The following is a 19,116-nucleotide window of genomic DNA, read 5'->3' on the forward strand; positions in this document are numbered from 1 at the left end:
GGAGTCGCTAGAATGTAACGGTGAAATAAATAGTTTTTTTCTGAATATTCCCTCCCACCCCCAATTTTCAGGAAGAAATGTGATCATTTTTTTTTCTACATAATTTGCTTTTTTTAAAGAGGGGGAAACAGAAATGACTCACAAAAAGTTAAGTACACAAAATTTTACTAAATCTAACACACAAGTAAATCAGCTGCTGATCAAATAAGGCTATGAAGAGATAGGACTTAGGAAGTTCCATTTATTTTCAATTTTACAGAACTTGTTTTTCTCAGCTCTACTTGTTTTTATTTTCTTGCTTTCTCAATTGGGAGTGGGGGAGAAAAGTGGAGGGAGAGAAGTAAGAGAGAAGAGGCAGACTTTCACTGATTGAAGAAAAAATTCATTTAAAAAAATTTACATTTCCCTGGAAAGTTTTGATGTATCTTTTACTGCCTTTACTACCTAGTGTCTTTTTTAGCTTATGTGTCCAACATTTGTAACATAAGCTTTGCTAGAGTCTATACTAAATGTGAAAGGGGATCTAAAGAATCTTCTGACAAATATTTAATAATAAATTAGCTTACAAGAAAGAGTAGCTTCTTTTGTACCCTTTTTGTGGCAGCCAAGAATATGGCAGTATACTCTAAATAATGGAAAAATACAATGTTTTGTCTTCTATACTACCTTGTCCTGGTTTTCTGTGCTATAATACTAATTCCGTTGATGTAAAGCTTCTGGAAAATAGAAAATAATATAAAATTCCAAAAGCAAATGAATAACAATAAAGGTACCTAGACAATTGGCCCTGAATGCTATGCTCGAGAATTTCATCTGTTTTTTCCCCTGAACTTTCTAGCCCACTTTACAGATAAGACACAGATTTTTACTACTTTTTATAAAATAATTGAGTTGATAGTAACAATTTAATTTGCCTATAATTGCATAAAACAACTGAAGAAGTATCATTTTTAGAGAACATTTATCACCTACATTTTCTAAAGGTGGAGCAGGTATCACTGTTCTGTTTCATATACGTAGGGGAACATTAGGTGCTAGATGATACAGTGGGTAGAGTGCTAGGTTCAGAATCAGGAAGACCTGAGTTCAAAATTACTTTGACATGAAAACCTAGAGAAGTCATTTAACCTCTGTTTGTCTCAGTTTCTTCAGCTATAAAGTAGGAATCATAATACCGTCTATTTTGTAGGATTGTTGTGAGGATAAAATGGGACAATATCTGTGTAGTACTTAGCACAGTACCTGGCAATAGTAAGGGGCATATAAAAGTGATTAAAGTGTATATTAAAGTGTATGTAAAGTGTATATTAAAGTATATGTAAAGGTATATTAAAGTGATATTTACATGAGGCTATGGAAAAGAGAATCACAGGATGAGAAGAAAAAGATGGATTGTAATATGTTCCTTAGAGGAAGCATTAATATTACAGATTCATTTAAATATAGACGTAAGAGATATCTGCACAGAAAGTATCATCTCAGTATCATTTTGTTTCAGCATCTAGTTAGTGATTCCTTGCATTCTTGTAATTATACTTCCTCCAATAAACTTTCAAGAGGAAGATAACTACTGAAGGATTAAAGTCAGTTTATTTTGTATAAGTACTTTTAAAAGGTATGAGGTGTCCTCCAAAGATGAGATGTCAGGATTTATCTTTTTATGTGATTTCATCAGTGCAGGGAGTACTCTTGCAATACCTCCTTCTATCAAAGCAGATTAGAATCTTCTTTATAATTTAGCCTCTTAGAGATATCTCTATATATGATTTCTCCAAGATCAAGGTCCTTGTGATACTTGAACCCAGGTCCTGCTCATTCTGAGTATAGTTCTCTGGTCCCTATCTTATGCTAGCACTAATTACCAATAATCACAATTATTATATTATTTATTGTCTCCTGGAATCATTCAATTCTTTTTAAATCCCCCCCAATTCTTTATATTAATATACCAAATATGAGTTAATTTTCAAATCAGATGAAAACATGGTAATATCAATGGTTCCAGGGCCAGAGGTGACTCAAGGAAAAGCTTGAAATAAGATTCTCAAGGATCAATCAGCTAGAAGTGGTAAATAATCAGGAATGTAAATTTTTGCTATCTAGACCCTTAGCAGAGCCAGAATGCAATTTGCAACCAACTTGATGAGTGATAGAATTCAGTCTTTGCTTTGAAACATCCAGGGGCAGGAAACCCACACCACTCCTAAATGGCCCATTTCAGCCCAGATTTGCCTCTTTTTCAGTACTCTGATTTCTGTCTTCTCTGGTCAATTATGTCCCTAACTGCAGAAGCTTCCCTAAGAAATGGAATGAAAGCCCCAAGGTATGAACTTTAGCTCCCAACTAAGACAATTCTCTAGGAGTGTCCAAAAGGAGATTCACTGCCACCTCTTCTTCAAGGGATGAAACACCCTTTGGGGTCAGCCAAGCACAACTAACTGTATTCCAAGTATTCTACATTTAATTAATCAGCTTTGATTTTAGAATTATCTCTCTCTTGGTGCAAATGACATCAAGTACTTCCTATGGCCATGAAATAAAGAACCAAATAATTTTAATTGATCCTTTCTTGTAATGTAACAATGACAGTTAATATTCATAAAGTACTGTATTAAGTGCTTTACAAATATCTTGTTTGATCTTCAAGACAACCCTTAGAAGTGGATACTTGCTTTAAATCAATTATAGAATTGAAGAAACTTAGGCAAATAGATTAAATCATTTATCCAAGGCTGCAGTTAGTAAGCACCTGAGCTATAATTTAAACTCAAATCTTCCTAATTTAAAATTAAGAACATCTGAGTTTGGATCCTGCCTCAAACTTTTAAGAGCTGTGTAGTAGTCCTGGACCTCTCTCAGCTTTAGTTTCCCCACCTGCAAAATGAAGGAATTGAACTCAAGAGTTTAAGTTCCTTTACATTCTATTTCTAATTGTTTTATGTTCTGTATTTTTTGTCACAAAGGCCCTGAGATTTTATATAATAAGTACATTTTTATAAACTATAGTTCAGTTGTTTTAATTGTATAATATAATTAATTGTATTCAAATCTGAAAGGAAAAATTTTCTTATTTGACTTCTACAAAGAGTTTAAGCTAGAAGTCAACAAGCTTTCAAAAGTGGATTACATTCAAATCTGTGAGGAAAAACATTCTTATTTGACTTTGACAAAGAGTTTAGACTACAAGTCAACAGTCTTTCAGAAGTGGGTGAAGACCCATTATTTAGAGCCTGGCTGAACAGTTTGTAGTCTATGGATGTACTGGAACATCATTGTATCATGAAAAGTAATGAGACAGTTGCAGTGAATCCTGGGAAAAAATTGAATGAATTTAATCAGAGTAAAATGAAGAGAGCCAAAAAAAATAATAATAATAAATAAAAATTTTAAAAAATGAAGAGAGCCAGAAAAACCATTTCTACAATAACAATGCTATAAAAAACAAATAACTATTTAACAGCTATAGGGATTCTGATCAGAGTCCAACTGTGATCCTAGAGATCCAATGAAAAGGTATGCTTGTCTAGGTGATAAACTTGGTATAGAATGAGACCTATGGTTTGTTTTTGGACTTGGCCCATATGGTAATTTATTTTATTTGACTATGCATATTTTTAAAAGGAGAAGTTTTGTTTTGTGTTCTCATTTTGTTTAAGTATGCATTTTTGTAATTAAAAAAGGTTCCTCCCCCCACTGAGGAGTGAGAGAGAAAAATTAACTTTTGTTCATTAAAACAAATGTAATTGAAAAGCATTTTAAAAGAAACAGGTAAGGAGAAAAATTGTTGAATCCTATTCTGGCTAAGTATTAAATGAGCACAAAGGGAGTGAGGAGGAGAAAGGGGTAGTACATATGGTTGTGGCTGTTGCTTTGGGTCTCTACTCAGTTATCCCCCCATATGATGCCAGTGATTCATGGCTCCCCATAAAGCCCAATATCTGCAGCCTTGTAATCCAACTCTCTACAAACCACCTAGGATTATTTTTAAAAAGCATTATTTCCAACTGCTAATGAAGGCATGACATCATTTGAGTGAGTGGAAAGATCCCTGAATTTAGAATCAGAAGAGCTGACTCAAAATCCATTCTGTAGTTTACTACTTATTCGACCTCAGATAACACACCTAATTTTGCTGGACCTCAGTTTCTTCATCTGTAAAACAAGAGAGTTGAACTATATGACCCTTCTTATGATAAATTACTAGTTTCAAAATTCATTGAATTCATTGAATTAATTAATTCAAATAAAAACAGGGGTTATTAATCTGCATATAAGCATACCTGCAGGTGGCATATTGCCTTTATTTTAAAATTTAACATTATTGACATTTTATTGTGTTTTTATTTATTTTGTTAAATATCTTCCAATTACATGTAAATTTTTGAAATTTTTAAAAAGCAAAATTATAAATTTTACATTTAGGTCATTTAGTTTAATCAGTGAAAAAGAAATAATATAAAACTAGAAGTACTAAACTGTCAGTAAACCAAAAAGGAAAAAAAAATCACAGTATATTTAGAATTATGTTCTAAGTATATTCCCAAATATAATCTTCAAAACTCCCACCACCAAAATATCCAAGGGGAAAAATTAATAGTCAGCTATATCATCAGTGCAAATATTTCTTATTCTCAGATAATATTTTGATAAAGGAAAAGACTGCTCCTCAGAAATAAAAAGCCTGATATTCTGTTTTACTGTGGAAGTACCAGGTTACTTCCACAGTAAAAGAGAATATCAGGGTTTTTATGAGTTCTTTATCTCTTATGATTGTTTCCTATCTTCAAAGTGTTTGAGAGAATCATACTGATATTAGCAATTAATGTCGATACCACAGGATAAATAAACAGATCTGCTTTATCAAAATTAAAAGTTTCCTTCATATTCTGACTCTACCACTTATCATCTTTTTGACATTGGGCAATTATCACTAGTCTTCATTTTTCTCACCTATAAGAAGAAAAGGCTTAGACAAAGTTCTGTTTTAGTCCTAAATCTAAGATCCGTACTTATAATGCCATTAATATAGGAAAAGTGCCTACTATATGCAAGGTATCATGTTAAAGGCTAGGAGTAAAAATACTAAGTTAAAAAAAAAAAATCCCTAATCTCAAAGAGCTTTCATTCTAATGCTAAAAATGATTGAAATAATAATGAAATGAGAGGAACCAAAATATCCTAAATGCTGTTATCTATTTTTTAGGAGTCAGAGGCACATTGTAAGTATTTGGGAAATACCTACTGATTTATATATTGCTTCAGTATTGTATTACATAATGTTTATACTTTAAACAAAATGCTACCTCAGGCAGTAGTAGCAGCATCAGATATAGCGGTGGTAGTAGTAGTAGTAGTAGTAGTAGTAGTAGTAGTAGTAGTAGTAGTAGTAGTAGTAGTAGTAGTAGTAGTAGTAGTAGCATGAGGAGGAGGAAGAATGAGATAATACTAAAATAGTTAGACAAAAATAATAGTAGCTACAGGAGGTAGCTAGTGTCTTCATGAATTCAAATCTTGCCTCAAATACTTATTAGTTGTGTAATAATCAGGCAATGGAAGTCTAAAATAATTCAGCCACCATTTCTCTTACATAACAGCTTTCACAGAAAACATCACTAGGATTTTTTATTAGAAATGCTTTCCGGCTAGCACTTCACTGGCCTGATAACACTCCAAGACCACAGGAATCTCTGTAATTCCTGGGATCATCTAAATAGAACTAAAAACAAAGGTCTAAGCTTCAAGAGGAGAGTTAGAGATAAGAATTCATTAGGATAGAATTTTACTTGGATGTAATTTGGAGACTTCCTCATATAAAAGAATGCTTGATTTGTGTATTATACTAATGATCATTTGCACAGACTTAATGTTGAACTAAAGGTGCAACTGATTTTGATGCTGACTTATCACTTTGTTATGGGTTGATGAATACTATTAAATTATTATGGCAATAATCATTTCTAAAATTTCCAGATATTATGATTTATTGATTATTCTATCTAAATTCCAAGAAAATGCAGATCATTGTTAAATGATTGTCAAACAGTCAGCATTAAGGATAGAAATGTGAACTGAGACAATGGACCTATCATAGATTGATTTTTTTTTCTCTGAGTCAGCTTGGTGCTAGCTATAAATTAATTTTGTTCACTTTATGAATTTAATTCAGATTCCAAGCACTGGATATAGTAACAACATGGTACTGTTATCCTTAGGATTGATAGTCCTTTTTATTCAAGTACCTCAAAGTAATTAATTTTGGATTGTAAACTGTCAAATATACTACCTATGTTACCCCATGTAATTAGCAATTACAACCTTTTGCCCCCTCTATGAAGCTTTGTATTGATTTTGAGCTTTGTTCTATTAAGTTGATAGTCTAACACAGCTTGCTGATTAAGAAATCATTCCTATATCAGTAACCAGTTTCCTGTTTTAATTTCATTTTTGCATGTGTAAGGTTTGCTATATCTAGCTCCTCCTCATTCTGCTTTTTAAAAAATTATTCAAGAATATACCTCTTTGAAGGTAGTCGGGAATAATGAGAAAAGAATCTTATATAAGCTGTCAGATGCAACCACTGTGTTAGTTGGTTTTGCTTGTTTTTCTTTGTTACAAGGAAAAGTTCACTGATTGGGTATTGTAGGGCAATTGTATAGCCAAAAATGATGATTATGTAAAATATTTATTGACTAAAATCAAAAGACACTAATAAAATATTTTTAAAAAAGAAATACTATATCATGTATAAATATGATATTTCTGTACAGTCTACAAAGCATTTGTCTGTCTCATTTTTTATGCCTGCTCCATATTTTCCAAGATTTTTTTTGCCATCTTCCCCAATGCCCTTTTGTTTTTATTAAAGTCACAAAATATATGTTGATGTAATTTGGGGAATCTTTTCAAATTCCTCTTAGAATTTCAGAGAATGCTGAGAGATATATGATCAACAAAGAAAAGATAATGGAGCAGGTAGCAAGAGTAAGGAATGACATTAACAGTGATACAATTTCAAGAAATTTCAAGAAAGTCCCTCCATTCTCTTGGGATGGAATTATGGGAGAATATAGAGATTTGCAACGAATGACAAAGCAATGGAAAACAAAGATGGCAATGCATCCAGTTGGAAAGGACACCCACATTGATGAGATCATATCTCTATTAAAGAAGCATCATAGATTGATTAATGTTCCTTAATTCTCTCTTCTACATATACTACTTGCTATATTTTTAACCTGAATTTAAATGAGATTTTAGTTTTAGGGACTAATTATATTTTCTGAATCTCTAGCAGGCTCTAGTAGCATCAGAATTTCTTTTCCTTGCCTCTCTGCCTGCTTATTTCTTTATACATTTCAGACTTCATGCTTTTTTCCCTGTACTGATGTTAAAAAACGGGTCTGAATCTTATCTCTAACACTTTCTAGTTGTATAACTTAAGACAAGTCTCTCTCACCCTCAGTTTCCCTATGTGCAACATGGCACTAATAGTACTTGTAATACCCAGCTCTGAGAGTTGATTTAAAGAAAAACTTGCATAATAAAATTGATGCAGACAAGGAATATGACAGCGGGTATTGGGACAGGTGACAATCTTATTTCTGTATATACTGCATTAATTTGGGTATGTCTATGGAATATTTTGTTATCGCCAAGTCATTTCTCAGTTGTATATAACTCTTCATGACCCCTTTTTGGATTTTCTTGGCAAAGGTATCGGAATGGTTTGCCATTTTCCTACTTCAGCTCATTTTACAGATGAGGAAACTGAGACAATCAGGATTAAGTGACTTGCCCAGAGTTGCATAGCTAATAAGTATCTGAGACCAGATTTGAACTCAACAATAAGATTCTAGGTCTAGAACTCTATCTGCATTACTCCATGGATTATTCAAATAAATTAAATTAGAAAATGGCTTAGATAGAATATTTGTCTTATGTTTCCTGACCTTCACAAACAAAGCAACTATAATTATTCTGGAAAGAGGAGGACTTTTTTCTGAAAAGATACAAACCAATTTTAAAACCAATGAAATCTGGAGTTTCTCATAATCAACCCTCTAATATGATAACATCAAATCTTGTGACTTAGATATGTTCACCTTTATACATGCATGGAGAATTACGAAAAGGAAGTGCACTTTTAGAGAAGACACAGTAATTAACATGCTTCAGATAAAAATTGCTGAAGGACAATCTGTGATACAATGGGCCTGGAGGCAAAAAGGCTCTAAGATCAAAGTTGATGACACATGTCTCCAGGGGTAGTGTCAGAGCTTGAAAGAGAACTGAAAGGTCATCTGCTTCAATTCCATGATTTTACAGATAAGGAAACTGAGGCCAACTGATCAGCACAAAATCTCACCAATGGTAGAAGAAGAAAACAGGATCCTTTAACTCCAAAACCCAGTGCTCTTTCCATTCTACCAAGTTACCACCAAAGCTGTTGTCAAGACTTCAGGTAATTAAAATTATAATCAATATGATCACAAAAATCCATGGAAATAATAACCCAGGGAACAACTCAGTTGGTTTTGCTTTTCCTCCTACTCTCACTGTGGGTTCAGACATTTGTTCAGAGCATAAGATGTGGTACGGTTAAGATCCTCTCTTACAAATGAAGAAACTGATAATCAGCAAAATTAAATGACTTTCCCAAAATCTCAGTCTGGAACGAGAGATTTATTTTTAGAGATATTGACTCCGAAGCTAGCACTCTTTCCTTTATATCTTTCTAGGGCTCACAGCTCAGGATTAAAGGAAAACAGAATTGAAAAGAGTTAAACATAGTAGGAAAGTGGAAAGTAATCCTTGCATTTGCTTCACTTTGCATGAAAAGAGCAGGTTTAGGATATGAGTCCTATATGAGGCTAACAAAAATAAGTATGATGAAGAAGAGGGAAGGAAGAAAGTCTAGGAACTCACCCAGCATCACAGGGGAAGGTTACAAGAAGGGGACACCACTTTTTTTTCAGCATAGCAAATCAAATCACTGCTTCAACCTGAGTGAGGTCAAACCAGCTTTTCCTGAATGTCTGGATTGAAGTTTCCATCTCTCCAACCTTTTCTTAAGAACTCACTCCCAATTTTAGCCCCCCAGAAGATAATATGTCTTCCTCCCCCTAAAAATTCCTGTTCCTTAAGGTTCCCAGTAAGCTTAGGGCACCCCTTCTTGGTGGGATGGGATAGAATCCCTGTTCAGTAAGTCAGGATCTGGATTAACCTGCAATGCAAAGTCTACCCAAAAGTGATTGAAACCTGAATTGTAAAAGCAAGAAGAAAGGAAAAAGTATTTATGAAGCCCCGACTATAAGTTAGGTGCTCTACTAAGCATATTAAATAATATTATCTCTGCTAGTTATTTTACAGTCCAGGTAAATGAGGCAGACAGATCTTAAGAGATTTGCCCAGTCACATTGCTAGTAAATATCAGAGAATTTCAGCCTTTCTGGCTCCATCTCTATCCATCTGCACCACCTAGCTGCCTAGAGGCATAATCAGTCCCCAGGGGATTCTTCTGACCAAGGATGCACATACTTCCCCACTTTCAACCTGGTCTGATATCACTGCCAAGAAGCATGGCCCTACCTGGAGCCAAACTCCAGCAACTAGAGAGATCCAAGTGATAATAAAAACTGCCTCCAGAAAAAGCAGCTTTCTGGTTCAGTCACTATCAGGAAAAACTGGCCAAGTGAAAATAGATAGGGAAGAAGAAAAAGACAAGGTAGTTGAAAGTTGAAAGTCTCCTTTTTAATTTTTCCAGTAAATCCTTGTCCTAAGGAAGTTGCAAAGTCTAATTAGATAACATGGGTGATACACTTTGAATATCTAAGAGAAGTGTTATTAAAAAAATGTAATAGAGTGGCAACATTATATAATAGGAGAAATCTTGGGCTCCTCCCAGTTTTGCCTCTAACAAGCAAAGAGCTTTTAGGAAGTGACCACCTTTCTGGGCCTCTTTTTTCCTTTCATATAAAATAATTCCAGGGATTGGATTTGGACTTGTAAATAATTAAAATTCAGCTATGCTAATGAATAGGAATCAGGAGCCCCACCTCTATTTTAAGAAGATTTTCTAGGCAGCTTTGTGAAAGATGAAGTTTTGATATGAGGGGCAGGGGAACTGCTCATTTCTAGAAAATAGGTGCTGAGGACCTAAACTGGTATAATAGCAATATAGACAAAAGAAGAGGGAGGAAAAAAAAATATTTTTTTAAAGGAGGTATGAGATGTATCCAAAATAGTTGCTTGGATATAAAGATCAAGGGAAAAGAAAGTACTAAGGAGGATGGTGGTACTATCACGGAAAGAAGGAATTTAGAAGGATTAGCAAATTTTGAAGAAAAGATGATGAGTTTGAATTTTAAGGATCAGATCCTGCTTTTATCTCCATATAGACCCTGAAGGATCTCATCAACTACTTCTATACATTTCCCCTTTAATTCAGTTCCATATAGCATTCATCTTAGAAGATACACTAAACAAACAAAAATCATGAAAATGGAGCTACTCAACTTCCTTCCAAAACCAATCTGTTATAATAAAAAGGAATTGAGCTAAGATTCAAGAAACCTACTTCCAACTTGCTACACCATAGTTTGACTTTGGACAAGTAGTTTATATGTTCAATGCCTCAGTTTTGTTTTTCCATTAGTATGGAGGAAGTTGACCAGCTGTCCTTTCTAGTCTAAGATTCTAAGTGCAAGCCTTCTTCATGATTATTTTCCTCATCACAGTGGTTAATACTATCAAATCATCAACTTTCTAATCATTCATTCATTCACCCATTTGAGTACTAAAAAGTTATGTCCTAGGTTCAGGTAAGGTTCTAGGCTCTTTGGGAACTGAAAATTTATTTATAAGGTGGTTAGATGGCCCAGTGGATAAGCCACTAGGCCTGGAGTCAGAGAAAACTGATTTCAAATCTGTCCTCAAAGACTTACTAGCTATGTGACCCCAAGCAGATCATTTAACCTTTTTGCCCCCAATATAACCATAAAATTACGTTAATCCCAGCACTTCCCTTACAAATAAAATAAAATTATAGTGCTTGACATAGTACCTGGCACATAGCAGGTACTATATAAATGTGTATTCCCTTTCCTTCCCAACTTTAAGGGCTCACAGACTAACGGGAAAAAAAGACATAGACACAGATAATTATAAAATGCTATATTAAAGCAAATTAGAGAAATATAGAACAAAGTAGTTTGTCATTCTAATTTTCCCCTACCCACTCTATTAGAGTTCACTGGCATAAACATGGTTTTGAGGGGAGAAAGCATAATTAACAAGCATAATAAAGGCTTCATAAAAGGGATGGCATCTTAATTGAGCTTTAAAGGGAGAATAAGAATTCTATAAATAAAGAGAAGGTGAGAGGGCATTCCAGATGAAGGGAATAGTATAAATGGAGAAAGAATGGAGAGTGTTTGTGGGATGCAAAACAGAGTATATGAAAAATAGTGTGATAAGATAAAGCTGAAAAGTCAGAATGGTTCTAAAAGGTACATTGGATAATAGATAAAACAGTTAAGATAACCACAGGATCAAGAGAGATTTTATGAAGGGTGAGGTAACTGGTTGAAAAAATGAAGTCCGAGGGTATGAGGGAAAAGATGATAAGCTCAATTTTAGGCATGTCAACTTTTAGGTTCTGGTAGGATAGCCAAAATGTGATGTCCTGTAGACAATTGGAAATTCAGGTCACAAGTGAGACTAGAGATATAAGTTTGAGGGTCATCTCCATAGAGGAAGTAGTTGAAGCCACTGGAGTGAATCAGATTGGCAAGGGAGAAAAAACGGGGAAGGGGCTCCTTATTTTAAGGGACCAAGAAAATAACAAAGAGTTAGCAGAGACAGAGAAAGAATAATTTCAGTGGTTAGAGCAGGAGAAGGTGATATCTCTGAAGCTAAAGGAGGAGAAAATATATAGAAGAAATAGATGGTCAACAATGTCAAATGCTGCCAAATGTTCAATGTTCAAAAAAAAAAAAAAAAAAAAGGATAATTGGGGAAAAAAACCTATTGGATTTGGCAATTAAGAAGTTTTTTAAGAAAAAAAAAAAGGTTTAGTAAAGCAGTGAGTGGTTTAGATTTCAATGGATTTGGAAAGAGTAAGCAAGTAGCAAAACCAAGTATAAATTTTTCAAGATTAGAAATGGAAAGGAGAAGAGATCAGATGGCAAGTAGTTGAATTAGAAGATTTAATGGAAGGATTATTTTTTTAAAGATTTAGGAGGCTTAAATATGGTTGTAGGCTGATAGGAAGAAGCCATTAGAGACACAGAGACTGAAGATACATAAGAAAGAAAGGGGATGATGGTTAAAGTAAAGAGCCACAAAAGATAGGACAGAATATATTCAACTTTAGTTCAAGTATAAGGTATGAACCAGAGGGAAAAGAAGGGAGAGAAGATGATAAAGCTTCTCAGCATTTTTTTTAAGAATAGAAAAGAAAGAAGCAAGTTCTCTTTGGATGGCTTCAATCCTTCTAAGGAAAAAAAAAACAAAAACAGGCTATGATAAATACTATTAACTACAAGATCTGGAGTTAAGAGAAAGGAAAAACTTTAGACTATCAATCTGTTGCCAAATTTTGAGCCTTTCTTTTTTAATCTTTCACTTCTTAAATCTGTCTTATTTACCCTATATCTATACACATCTTTAGTTGTGGCCCCAATGAACTTTTGCTTAACACAATCCTGCACCGCCTGCTCTCCATATGATCATTGTTGTCACATTGGAAAAAACATTGTTTCTGAAGTCAGAAGAAGAACTAGGTTCACATTTTTACTCTCACACTTATTCCCTGTGCAGACCTCAGGTTAGTCATTTTGTCTTGTTGGGACTCAACAAGGGTGTTGGAATAAATGGATTCTGTGGTTCCTTCCCATTTACTGCCAAACCTATCTTCCTGATGCGTCAGTGTTTTTGCCACCACCCAAGGGCAGTGATTTTCCATTACAGTATAAAATGGGATCAATATTCTCACATTCTCTCTCAAAACACTATACTAAACTTTCTGCACTGCACCACTACGTTTGGTACCTCCTTCTCTCTTTCAATGACTAATTATTAAGCATCTACTGAATGTAAGACACTGAAAGGAATTTAAAAACCGCATAGGACATGTCCTCTTCAAAAAGTTTACAATCTAGTACAAAAAGACATATACAAAAAACAAGATGTGATAAAGGATTATAGCACTACATAAACAGAGAGAAAGTACGTGATATAGGAATATAGAAGAATTTTTTGTTAGGAAAAGGCAACAAGCCTTCATGGAGTCATTCAAGCTGGATCTTAAAGAATGAGTAAGGCTATCAGAAGAAAATGGGAAGAGGAAGCAAAGACATGAAGTAAAGGAAGAACAACTACATTCACTTTCAAATTTTGAAGACAGGGAAAATGGATTATTGAAAAAAATCAGAGAAAAAGAAAGCAAAAAAGATGGATGGATTGATTTGAGGATGAAGGAGAGAGGTATGGTTCTTAAAAATTTTGGAATTTAATTTTACAGCAAGTCATCCAGGTGCAATTCAACAACAGACTTTTCTTTTTGTTTGTTTTGTTTTTCCTTTATTAAAGCTTTTTATTTTTCAAAATATATGTATGGACAATTCTTCAATATTAGCCCTTGTAAAATTTTGTGTTCCAATTTTCCCCTCCTTCCTTCATCCCCTCCCCTAAATGGCAAGTAGTTTAATATATATTAAACATAGTAAAAAATAAATGCAACAGACATTTTTAAGGCCTATTATCAAGAAAGATATTTTTCTAGGTGCAGGGAGTTCAAAACCTTAAGAGCTAGAGTCAAAAATACAGCCTCTAACAATTATTAAATGTCTGACTTTGGACAACTTAACTTTTGTGACCTTTGTTTTCACTTAAGAAAAATGAGGCAAATAAAATCTTTAGGATCTCCTATTTCACAGGACTGCTATGAGGATTAAAGAAGATAACAACATACTTTGTCCACTTTAAAGCACTATATGTCAATTATTGTTATGGGTAAATAATAATTACAATAAAGATCAGATACCACAGTTTTTATCCTCCAGGAGCTCCCATTCCAGAGAGTATAGTGTGTAGGTACTAAAAATATGGTAATTGAGGAAGAAGACACTAAAAATAGGGGGGTTGAGAAGGGTTCAGAGTGGAAGAGGAAATGTTCACAGAATAATAAGAGACATGGGACAATCATTCAATGACAAGATAAAGGCTGAAGATTTAACTTTGAAAACCCTCCACTTTGAGAATAGAGTTGAAGTTGTGGGAGAGAATGAAATTCTGAGGAACACAGGAAAAAAAAAAAAAAAAAGGACTAAAGTTAGAACTTAATAAATGTCAACATTTTGGAGAAAAAGAAGAACCAGTAAAGAAGGCAGAAAGAAGGAAGAGAGTCATGATAATTTTGTCCTGGAGAAAGTCTTCCAGTCTCACCAGACCCATTTGTTCTGCCCCTTTTCTCCCACTCCCTTCCCTCTCCCCTCCTCCCATTGCTTCAAATAATTATCCCTTTGCTATTTGAACTTCCTCTTATGCTTAGGATAACCTAATCCTCACCTTCTCTCACTAAGCCTTCTCTTTTTTCCTTCAATCAAACAGCTCCTGAAATCCAACCTAGTTCAGAAATCCTTCTCTAGCTGATTTTTTTTATTTCATCCTTTCAGTTCAGCCATCTTCCTTTCACTCATCATTTAAAGAATGGGCAAAGGCTTTGCACTTAAACAATGTAAATACTTTATGTATTTCCTCAATGTTTGTTCAATTGCTTACATGTTCTTTTTAAGGTCAGTATCAGTGTTCTCAGATTAATACCACAGGTTTCTAGTTATATTTAACTTGTTTGTTAAATAGGATAAAATCAAACAGAGGGGCACCTAATAAAGGATGATAGTATTGTAATTCATTTTAAAATTCAACAAACATTAGACACCACTGGATATAAAACTGGGATGAATATGAAGATGATCAAATCAGCTTAATGTCTACCTACCTATGGAGCTTTCTTGTTTCACCTCTTCTCTACTCAATCACTGTATTTATCTTGTGTATAATACATTCTTAATTGTCTGAGTAAATTTTATTTCTCCAATAGAATGTTAGCTGTAAGCTCCCAGAGAGCAAGGGCTATTTCCTCCTACTTTTTATATCCCCAGCCCTTATTGTTCAGTTGTTTCAAATATATCTGACTCTTCATGACCTCAGATGGGGTTTTCTTGGCAAAGAAAATGGAGTGTTTGCCATTTCCTTTTCATTTTACAGGAATCTACACTTTATAGGAAAATTTACATTTAAGGAAACTGAGGCAAATAGGGTTAAATGACAGCCAGCATCTGTGGCTGCATTTGAACTGAGATCTTCCTGATTCCAAGCCTAGCATTCTAACCACTCCAGTTAAGCAGATGCTTAACAATAGTAAATCACATCATATTAATGTTAATATTAATAATAAATATTAGATTACTTGGGCCTGATGATGATACACTAATAATAAGTCTGGTGATCACAAAAGTCTTACCTCCTGCTTTTTCAGGCTAGAAGACCCTTGTCTTGATTCCCATCTATTCCTGATCTAAAGGAAAATTTTGCTATTCATTAAGGCTTCTTGGGGCAGAGCTAAGAGATTTAAGTGAAGAGGTGGAGAAAAATAGTCCCTTTCAAACGAGGATACTTTGTAATACTGTTAGAGACCTGAAATCAGTTTTGTTTTGTTAAAGAAAACTTTCCAGGGAAGAGAAAGTCTATGCTAAGCCTTCAAGGATTTGAAAGAGGAGGATAACAATTATATGACTAACTCACTGGGAAATAGTTTATACATAAAGGACTTCCTGGCATCTTTGTTCTGTGCTTAAACCTTTCTATGAAAAGGTTTCATACAGGTAAAAAAAAAAAAAGGAAACTAAATAATCCTATTGCCTAGAAGTCAGCAGACCTGTGATCTCATTCTAAGGCAGCCAATAAGTAGCTTTGTCACATTGGGCAAGTTGACTAGCATCTCTGAGGCTTCAGTCTATCTAATAAAATAGAGACTAAACTAGAAAATCTCCTTAAAATTCAGGTATTTGGGGATTCTGCCTATTATTTAGTGGGAGGAAGGGGAAGAAACAAACATGCATATATAAAGAAAGAAAATACTATAGAAATATGAGCTATTATTGTTGTTTTGAAAGCTGAAATGTGAATTTTGTACTCTGGAAATTTTAAATCATTTCCATAGGTATCATGTGTATGTGTATATGTATATACACAGCAACATGACTACATTTTAAGAGGCAGTATGAATGGAATGAAGCAGATCTGGTTTTGAATTCCAGTTCTTATTCTTATTAGCTCCTAAGACCCTAAATGTCACTTACCCTATCTGCAAATCTCAATTTTTTTTTCACGGGAACAATCACTTTGTACCACGAACGTACCTCACCAAGTTGTTCTGAGGATCAAATGTGATAAAAACCGGTAAAAATGCTTTATAACTTACATAACATAAAATCAGCTATTATTATTCATCTCTGTGATGCCCCAATATTCAGTGCCCAACACCTGAAGGGATTTTTTTTGAGTCACAAAATGCAAAGGAAACAGTACCATCCTGCTTACTACCGCACCTCGCCATCTAGTACAACATTTTCAGGATTAAAAGTATGGTTTAACCTGTAACACAGAAGTGAAATGGGGGCAGGAGGAATGGGAAAGGATAGTTTTATGTTTCATTCTTCTGAAAGTCTTATAATGCTCCAGTATATCAAATGAGGCATTTCTGCTGTCTGAAAATACATACATGCATACATACATGCACATATATACATATTTATATATATAAATATTATATATACACATACATACACACGAGCTATTATTCAGAGGCTTAGCCAAAAGTTCCTTTTAAAACTCGAATAATGACCACAAACTCCAAAGTCCATGCCTTTTCTTGAAAAGAGACCCGAAGTTTGATTCTTTCCTCGGCAACGAAATTCGGAGAAACTAGACTTTTTCTCATGCAGCATCCCAAGTCCCTGTCCCAGAAAGAGAAACTACCGAAAGGATTTCATTTCAGCCTATCGATCATCTGCAGCAAAGCCCAAAGGCAAACAAACAGGTCACAGTATTCAAAGAAAACAGGCTGGCTTAATGCAGCTGCGGCAACGGCAATCGAAAGTTTCCAGGCTGTTGGGGGAATTTTCAACGAAAACTTTTCGGGATGTAGAGTTCCATGCGGATAAAAACAACGTGGGTCTTAAACTTCGTGGAAAATCATGTGGAAAGCCTTACCTGAAAATAAGTGTTAGAATGTAGCCACAACCCTGTGGGTGGACCCATTGAAAAACACTTTCCAGACTGCTACAGTAACTAGGACGAAAAGCTAAAAATGTCAAGTGGAGAAACCCCAAGGCATTTTTCTTCTCCGGCACCTGCAGTACCTACTGGAGAAAACATACTTTGTTCCCGCAAGAAACAAAACAGCAACTCCCGGTGAAAGCCACAAACGAGCCCGAGTAAGAGAAATGCAGCCTCCGCGTCTGACACTTTGGACGTTACCTGGAGGTTCTGGGTCCAACTTTATTCCCCTCCCTACTTACGGGCTCCGGCTTCCAAGCTTTGGGGCGGCTGCTGCTCGGCGGGACAGTGGCTGTTCTCCTATGCTCCTGTGCTGCTTCTCTTCCTCTCCTTCCTCCTCCTCCTCCTCTTCCTCCTACTCCACCTTCTGAGCTTCAGCTCTCTCTGCTGCAGGGCTGAAGCTTCCTTCTTGCAACCAACACCTTCTCTCACTACTGAGCATGCCCAGCGCTGGAGTCACTCAGGAGTGTCAATAGACGGATTCCACCTTTCCGGGTTTTCGTGGCCGCTTAAGACCGGGAGGGTACCTGCTACTGCTCACCTAGAGCGCCCTGAGGGGGGGGGGGGGCAGAAGGCAGCGATGGAGCAGACTGAAGGATGAAAGGACACGGGAAAATACCATTTAGATGGAGGAGAACTACTTAATAGGTTTCCTCAAAGTAAAGGCACCCTCTGCAGGGAGAAATTTTGATCTCATCGGAAAGAGAAATTCCCGCCATCATCTTGATGCAGGTCAGATGCTGCTGTCGCCAAGAGTCCTCGAGGCATTATTTTGCAACATTTTATCTCGTGGAGCTGAACTGAAATTATTAAAGGGCTTTGGGGAAGCTTTTTTTTTCCCCCTCGGGTAAAGGGAGGTGGATGTAGGACAGCTTGAGAGCAGGAAGGCAATTCTGAAGTTACCCAGGCCCGCTCCTTTATTTCCCAGAGGAGGAAACCGAAGCCACAAAAGTGAAGGGAGCCCAAGGTCACACAACAGGAAATCTGATGGGTTAGGATTTTGGGGTCTCTAACTCCAAATCCCCTACTGGTTTGCACCGGCATATTTCCCCTGAGCTTTTTCTCCAACTTTGTAAAAGGGAGAGAAGGAAGGAAAGGAGGGAGGAAGGGAGAGAGGAAGGAAAGAAGGAAAGAAGGAAGGAAGGAAAGAAGGAAGGGAGGGAGGGAGGAAAGAAGGAAGGAAGAAAGGGAAGAAAGAAAGGAGGGAGGAAGGAAGAAATGGAGAGAGGAAAGGGAAGGAGGAAGAAAGGAAAGGAAGAGAGGGAGGAAAGGAAGGAGGGAGGAAGAAAGGGAGGGAGGAAAGAAGAAAGGGAAGGAGGGAGGGTGGAAAGAAAGAAAGAAAGAAAGAGGAGAGAGGAAAGAAGGAAAGCAGGAAGGAGGGAGGAAAGAAAAAAGATAGCAAGAAAAGAAGGCATGCAGAAAAGAGGATGGAGGGAATAAAGAAGAATGATAGCAAGGAAAGAAGGAAGGAAAAGAATTGTGAAAAGAGTCAAAGGTTCAGATAAAGACCTCATTTTCAAAATATATAGAGAATTGACTCAAATTTATAAGAAATCAATCCAATATCCAATTGATAAATGGTCAAAGGATATGAACAATTTTTAGATGAAGAAATTGAAACTATTTCTAGTCATATGAAAAGATGCTCCAAGTCATTATTAATCAGAGAAATGCAAATTAAGTCAACTCTGAGATATCACTTCACACCTGTCAGATTGGCTAAGATGACAGGAAAAGACAAGAATGAATGTTGGAGGGGATTCCGGAAAACAG

At 35.6% G+C, this 19,116-nt stretch overlaps 1 protein-coding gene across 2 annotated transcripts in view; it reads right to left on the reverse strand.

Moving 5' to 3' along the window:
- PLS1 (plastin 1) overlaps positions 1-17,760 on the reverse strand; it is a 122,769-nt gene extending 105,009 nt beyond the window's left edge. The window contains exon 1 of one of the 2 annotated variants that reach the window (XM_074298434.1): positions 17,586-17,760. The gene's annotated coding sequence lies outside the window, so the exon portion shown is untranslated. Of the gene's footprint in view, positions 1-17,544 lie in introns of both variants that reach the window. The other variant, XM_074298437.1, reaches the window with a different exon arrangement.
- Positions 17,761-19,116: the final 1,356 nt, after the last annotated feature.

This window comes from Sminthopsis crassicaudata, chromosome 3 (genome assembly GCF_048593235.1).
Source record: "Sminthopsis crassicaudata isolate SCR6 chromosome 3, ASM4859323v1, whole genome shotgun sequence".
NCBI classification, from domain to species: Eukaryota; Metazoa; Chordata; class Mammalia; order Dasyuromorphia; family Dasyuridae; genus Sminthopsis; species Sminthopsis crassicaudata.